Here is an 8290-nt window from a genome sequence, read left to right as displayed (position 1 = left end):
CCACCCTTCCTCTATTGGACTAGTCTTTTAGGGAGATTGGGTCTTTCCCCGGATGCCGCTTTTACCGGTGGCTCCTTATACTCTTCAATCTCCACCGACATATAATCCACCTGGATCGGATTATCATTACCGGTGGCTCCTTATACTCTTCAATCTCCACCGACATATAATTGCATAATTTACTTGGATATGTAATCCCCGTAGTAGCTTGGGCCACCGATTATAAGAACTTGAATTCTAATATTAATATTAAATAATCTAATTTTAAATTGTAGCACTAAATAGGGTAGTTTGGGTTAGTGTTTTTAAGAAATTGAGGGGAAGAAGGAGCCAAGGGCATAAATAACTTTTTTATTAGTTTCATGCCAATTTGAAGAGCTACGCTAGCATATGGAAGAGTTTGACCAAAAATAAATTAAAAGTTGAGCGACTAGATTGACCGATTGGATAGATTAGGGATGAACTTGATTCATGGGACAATGTTGAGGGACCAAAATGTCTATTTTGTTATTTTTTTACAATATTCGGATCGGGTTGGGTTGGTTTGGTTTGGGGTTTTTCTAGTTTCAAGTAAAATAAATCGGTTTGTGCCCGACCCATTTTTTGTGGTGGGTCGCAAATTTCAACCCAAACCTAGCCCACATATTGGTCTGGTCAGGTCGATCGGGTTGGGTCGCATGGGTTCTCCTTGTGCGGATATATTATTAGAGATACATCTTAACAAAACACGTTACCATTTATATGAAACACGTGATTAAAGACAACTCTTGTTAAAACACATCACTAGTATAGAAGCTAGTGAGTGACCCGCATCTCTTTTATGAGATCAACATACAGTACAATTCAAACACTCATATCACACGCATACTCATTTCTATGAACGCACGCGCAAACCATATTTTTATAAGCATCTTCGAAGACTGAGCTGGTAGTCTCACTATCGACGGGAACGCCACCTACCACTGAAAGCACACCATGGTTAAATTCTAGAATATTCGCTCCCATGAGAAGTCGAACCCCAAAACCTAAAGTGCTATATAAGACTCTTGTAACCACTAGGCTACAGGTCCTTTCTCGAGTGACCCACATCTCAATAGTTGTATAGTTCCAATTAGATGCCACCTTGGAATATGTATCCCTTTGTGGATTCAGAAAGACGGAAAGGGTGGTCTAGAAAAGTTTAACTGAGCTGACTGTGCAGAAAACCATTGCTGAATAGTTGACTTGTGCTTTGATGTTTATTTTTGCAGGAGGTTCATGTACATCAAGAGCACCGTCGGGAAGCCAAACCGAGTGTTCTGAGTGGCTGTGGCTGAGACATTTGCTAAAATGAGTGTTCTTGGAGGAGAAGAGCTAAGATCACTATAGGAACCTGTGATGCATATAATTAATTCGTGTGACATGCAAGAGCATATGTATTTGACCTGTATTAACTGTTTTGCATTTGAGACTATTTTATATCAATTCTTGATGTATATAAGGTCTATTTCATCCCTTTTTTGTTTTTACAATTCAACATTAGAGATACTACACTACCGGAAACAACAACATTGCCGTGTGCCTGGGCTTTTGCCGTGTACACAAAATCGGGCACACTACAAAAGGGTTTTGCCGTGTCCTGCCAGCAGCACACCACAAAAACAAAACACATGGCAAAAACATAATTTGCCGTGTGCAGAACCAAAAGGCACACAACAAAAATATGACACATGACAAATAGTGCCTAACCCCAGACACAGGGAAAACATTAGAGCCATTAAAGGCCGGCCAACAGCCGTTAGGGTTTGCGGTGTGTCAAGACAGGCACTCGGCGAAACACAAACTTTGCCATGTGTTTTCTTGTTTTACCATATGCAAAAGGTGAAGCACAAAGTTTTTTTTTAAAAAATTGATTGCACACTTCTAACTTTTTCTGCTATCCACATACTGTACGTGATACTCCATCTTAAATTTTGGTATGTTTCTCAATCTTTATATTATATTTGATTATTTTATTTCATCAAACAGAATTCTAGGAGATAAGTTAAATTTGAACTGCAGGTGTTTTGAATAATGGAATATGATGAGTCCAATGTGAGGCCGTATCTATTAAATGGAATGAAATTTTGAACATCTTGCTCACAAACTATGACCACGAATGTGTGGCCGAATTGTTTTAAAATTCCATAAAAAGCAAACGAAGTCTAAAAATCATAAGATTTATCATAATATCATGATTTCATATGTGGAGGCTGTGGTAGAAAATTGAGAACGTTTTGCACAAGTTGTGATGTACGCTCCTATTACAAATCGAAGCATTTTAAGTGACGAGGGAATTGGGGTTTGACTTCAAAACTTTTTGTATATGCAATAGACAACTTAGAGCAACTCCAAGAGACTTTCTATATCCATTCTAATTGTTAGGAATAGAGATTTTGATGGAAAAATAGCATCTAAGAGCTTCTCTAAATGGTTATCCAAATATAGCCGTCATCTATTCCGAATTTCTCGCTAGCCATAGATAGATAGTGAAAATGGCTCTCTTCAAATGACGATTTAGAGAGTAAAATTTAGACAGACTCTTGGAGATGCTCTTAGATTGTGTCATGCCAAATTTTGATTATTTTCGGATTTGTTTGATAATTTTATTTTTTTCAATTAAACAGTATCAACTGAAAAGTTCGGGGCGACCGTACGCTCCCAATGTGCGGACCATCCGCAGTTCAAGACATTCGTACATCCGAAAAGTTAATGAAGATAAGTTAATGAAGATGTTCGAACATCCGAACATCTTGACCGGTGGACGGGAGCAAATGGTCCGCCACCTAAAAATCAAACGTCCGACGAGACTTTTCACATATGTCCTTGATTTGTCACACGAAAAAATGAATTTCAAATTTTGTAAATGACCTCGAATGGGGAACTATCGAAATGAAAGTTGTAGATCTTAAAAAGTATGAAACTTTTTAGTTGACAACTTTTAATTTGAATTCGTTTAGGGCTTCAAACAATCAATTTCACTCGATTTAGTATAATATGTGGGGAAAAAATGGAGTATGTACCCAAGTGAGAGTGTGGTGCTGTGGTAGAGGAGGTTACGAGTGAGGGGAGGTCACGGGTTCGAATCCGGCCGGCCGCATGCAAAAAATGCCTCGACTTGCGCCTTCGAAGGAGATGGGCGGCCGCTGGCTGGTGTGGCCCATCTGTTGTCGGTCGAAACCCACCGGCGAGTAGGCACAGGCAACACGAGGAGCCGGGAGGTCGCCGGGGCGCTGGCAGACACTGCTCCCTCGTCAACGGCCCGCAATTCCAGCACACGCCGCGGCTTGTGAAGACGCAGGGCGTGCCACCTAACCTATACCCGATCAGGAAGGTGCGAACGTGCTTGCAATGACTTGCCTGTATACACAAACATGTGGAAACGTAAGTCCGAGCCGTGGTCGGCTCCCCGGGACGACTCTTGCATCGGCTTTAAAGAGCCGATCAAGTCCCGGTGTCAGATTGGATCTGCATCTATCCGGATATTGACAAACAAAGCAAATAAGTGTAAAGCTGCTTCAATTAAATCTAACAAATCTAATCCACGATGGTAAAAGCTTCACTGCTAGATCGGAACATCCTACACGTGATTGGGCCTAATGAACGTAATAAATAACTAAACCTTAACCAGAATAGAGGCCTAAGAACAAGCTAGAGCCGATTCCCAGATCAATTCCCTGTTAAGACTAAGGCAAAGCATCTAACACGTCACCGGATCATCCAATCCGTTTGCAAGGCCTAACCTAGCAGATATTACGCCAACTCTTAAGAATAAGAGCAAACCATAACAGATTAGATCTATTAGATGGAAAAGATGTAGGGTGGTGTCTCTGTGCAACTAATTCTACACAACAAGAATTAGCATAGGATTGAAACGTGACTGCACAGAAACAACATGATATTTGTAGATGATAAGCAATAAAGCATAATAGATCTACTAAAAGCCATGCTACGAACATCAGAATAACTAGCATTACTCGCCATAAAAAATGCTTCAGTATGAGTAATACCAAGGTAAAAGCAAGAACAACACTGCCCTGATCGCAAGAAGCGATTAGGGAAGCATGACGCTTACTTGGATGAAACCCTAAGATTAGGGATGGCGATGCGCCGAGAGTTGTTGTTTGCGAGACGTGATGACATTCTCTTTTTCATGAATAACATAGGGTACATATTTAAAGTCCGGAGACTTGGGAAACAATCTAATTCTATCTTGTCCCGATCGGACTCTATCTCTAATCTTAAACTAAATCTAAAGATACATGGCCCATGTGGCCCAAATGCTCACGCAGGAGCCGATTTACAAGCCTTCTTAATCTTCCGCTTTAAGCCCAACTTGCTTTCAGCCCATAAATTAACCCTGTTAATTTATGGCGATAACACATGCCCCCCCGGTTTTGGCAATGATAATTCCAAAACCACTCCGTCGCTTCATCTTCCCGTTAATGCTCATTAAAACACACTGCAACCACCAAGGAAGACACAACGTCTTCTGCAATTGGCTCATCGTAGAATGTGAAACTGCCGATCCGTCTTCCATCTCTTACTATTTAACCTCACCCCGAATCGGCTCTCTTCATGGCAAACTCATCCTCCTCCCGAGCCAAGTAGCACAGAAAAACCCCAATCCTCCAGCAGCCAGTAGCCATGGCGATCTCCTCCTCTTCCGGCTCCAACTCCTTCGGAGATTCTTCCTCCTCCTCTACTTCCATTGACTCCATCCCAGAGAGCCGAGAGCCGGCCCCCGAGTGGAACCCGACGGCAGCATACGAGGCGCTGGCTCCTCTGCATTGGGATGCAGAGGAGTTCGACTTCGGGGTCGTCTCTGAGGAGGACGAGCCCGAGACCGAGGGAGAAGACCTCCAGTTCCTATTCCAGGAGGAACTAGAGAGCAGCAGCGATGACAAGTTCTCCTGGGACGGAGTCGATTCCTCCTCAGAAGAGGAGATCGACTCCTCCTTCGGCAATGACGAGCCGATGGGCGGAAAGCCCTTCCGGTTCCTCGGGTCCTCCGAGGAGGACAGCGAGGAAGAGAGCAGCGGCGGCGGCGGCTGGAGCGACGACGGCGACGGCGGCGCCAGCGATGACGATGACGACAACGATGACAGCGATGGCGTAGACGCGCCGGCCCAAAGCCCCAAGCGCCGTAGGTACTAGGTACCTACGAGCAGTAGACGTAGTACTGTAGGAGTAGAATTGTAAAGCCGAAGGATTATTCCTTTGTCAAATCGGCTTTCCTCTGTAAAAAACCATCCTTTTAATGAAGTTAATTTCCTTCAATTCTTCGTGTTTAATTTGTTTTCCAAAAAGCCGATGGCAACGCATCAGGCTTCTATAAATATCCAAGAGCCGACGAAATTCAAACTAGAAGCAACCCGCACAAGAGTAGAGTATCACTTCCACCTTGAACCGAACTTGAAACAAACTCTCAAATCCGAACGTAATTCGAAAACCCAGCTCTACAAATTCGAGCAAGAACTCTTTAAGCATCCGGAATTCGAATCAGAGCCCACAGCAACCAAACCCTAGATCTGAACCATGACAGACTCGGCAGCTCAGACAACAAATTCTGCAATCGATGATGCGGCAATCTGCGGCCTGAAGGTAACATTCAGCCTAATTCTTTTGATTCTCCTCAGCTTACTAAGCCTCTGAAACATTAAACTCTGAAACCTGACACCATGTGCATACTTCTGAATTTCTGAACTTCAGGTGTCAGACGTTCTTCTGCCGCATCCTTCCAATCCAAAATCTTTCTGTCTTGGTCCACGAACCTATGAAAATCCCATAGATTTGATCTCTTGTGGAGCAAATAGGATCCCTTTCATAAGCCAAAGCATTGATTTGAACCTCTGGGCCGACTGCTTAAGAGCTTAGCCTAATCCCCTGAGAGCTGGATTACATGGTACAGCAGAGTAGCAAAAGCTTATATGCCCTTGTGGCAAGAATTGAACATAGCCGATGCACTTAGCTTATCATTATCTCCTCTTGACAAAGATGAAAATCTTCTGAAAACCATCGGCTATTTTTGGTCTGATGCCCTGAACTGTTTCTTCTTTGGCCACAGTCCCATGACCCCAACTCTGCTAGATGTCACCATGATCACTAGCCTAGACATTGGATCTCCTAATCCTGCTGCCCACAAAATGGCAGAAGTCCCCTTTAAACTTTCTTCCAAGGCAAACTGCACAAACTGGGGCACTTACATGAACCAGCATATGAAAACAAAAGGTCCAGTGACTGAAAAGGAACACACAGCCTTTTTAAATCTTTGGTTAGAACATTTCATCTTCTGTGGTCCTTCTTTAGCTCCAACTAAGAATTATCTTCCCTTGGCCTATCACCTGGCCCATGGCAACCGCACTGGCCTAGGTAAACTTTTCCTTGGAGAAACCTACAGATATCTCCATTTGATGACATCTAACTTGCTTAACCAAAAGAAACTAAGAACTGGAGGCCCTTGGTGGTTTATTCAGTTGTGGGCACAATTGTACTTTCAGCACCAGATCCCAAACTTCCAAGGCCTGACCAAGAATTATTTTACTGATGAGAGTGGCAAACCAATTAGATGTACTAGTTATGGCTAAGCTTTATTTAGTCTTCCTGGCAGTAAACTGAACCCGACAGATGCAACAAAATGGTTCAGAGTCTTCTACAAAGGTCTAGACAACCCACTCTTTTTCCCATTCACTGAATCTGAATCCTTTGAGAACCCACCTGCCTTCAGACTAGATAGTTTTGCCGATGACGACAGCACTCGGCATCTATATTCCCTGATGATTCGACCTGGTTTCCTCCCTGTTGGCATGAGTACTTCCAATAGAATTATCAAACCAGGGTATGAAACCTATCAACCAGTCATAGCAGCTTTGGCAATTTGGCCTAGGACAAGTCCCTCCCCACTTTGATATTCACCACTTGGTGGAGAGTAGAGCCGATCTGCCTGACGGTCTCACCAATTCAAGATGCTACAACATGTTCGATGATCTCCACATTCCAATACCAGCCGATCTGTCCTTTGATCCTTCATCAATCGATTTTAGCACATGGTGGGGATTGTGGAAAACACATGTATTCAGGAAAGCTCTAGGTCCTCGACAGCAGCAAATTGACTCTGAATACGTAATCCCTGAAGAAGAGGTACTGAATTTATGCATCCATTCTTTCTAAGTCCTCTATTTTTTTCTCTTAACTAATCCTGCTCACCCTGTTGGCAGCACCAAGATGGTCCAGAACCTATGACCAGCAACGGGGAACCATTCCAATTTCTTCCAACTGCCCCTGATGTCCTCTTTTGCAAGGGATCTCCATCAATGAAGAAAGTAATAATGGCTGCTCAGCCAGACTTACTCCAGTCGGCTTCCAAACGAAGACAAACTTCTGCAATTGTTGCCCCCCAAGTGCCAACTAAGAAAAGGAAGATGATCACGAGAAGGATCATTAAGAAAATCGTCCAATCTTCCCCAAGTCCATCAGATACTAACTCCAACCAGGTGATTCATCTTTTATGAAACTTCTTATGCACATATATTCTGGTTGACCATAACTTTATTTTCAGGACATGGCTGAAGACATCCCCAATGCAGAAAGCCCAGTACAACATGAGATGACTGCAAATCCTAATGTACTGATAGAGGCAAGCGAGGGGAAAGCTGACACAGTCAATGTCCTTGATGTCGACACAAGCTCTATTAGGACGATCGCACTTGAACCGCCCAACGCTTCTTCTTCAGAACAGGTAACGTTACAAGAACCAATTCTGAACCGGCCGATAGCTTCATAAATGCACCTTGCTCTAACTTCAGATATGTCCATAGGGCTTTGACATTTCAGGTTTGCTTTCCTTTGACCCAGCATCAATGGGTCTGACTACCCCTGGAACAAAAGCACCATCTTTGCAGCAATCGGCTAACTTGGTAAATCAGCTTCAACTCATCAAGGATCTACTATCTGCTCCAATCATTACTCTGGTTGATGATTCCAGCAAGATAAAAGAAATTCTTGAGCAGATAGAATCCCAGCTTCCAGAATCACTTCGAGTCAAACTTTGGCCAGCCGGCCATCTTCCTTTCTTTCGGGCAGAGGTGAAGGCAGCACAACAGAGAATAGAACTGCGTCATTCTCAAATCCCTCTGAAAGCCAACATCGCTCAGAAGTGCAAACTACTCAACCAAAAGAAAGCAACTCTGGATGCTAAAGCTGATATCTCTGAGAGCACAAGACGACTCAACCTCTTGGAAAAGGAACTGATGGAATTTGAAGAAAAGGTCCG

Source organism: Panicum virgatum, chromosome 6N (genome assembly GCF_016808335.1).
Source record: "Panicum virgatum strain AP13 chromosome 6N, P.virgatum_v5, whole genome shotgun sequence".
Classification (NCBI taxonomy): domain Eukaryota; kingdom Viridiplantae; phylum Streptophyta; class Magnoliopsida; order Poales; family Poaceae; genus Panicum; species Panicum virgatum.
This window is presented reverse-complemented; position numbering follows the sequence as displayed.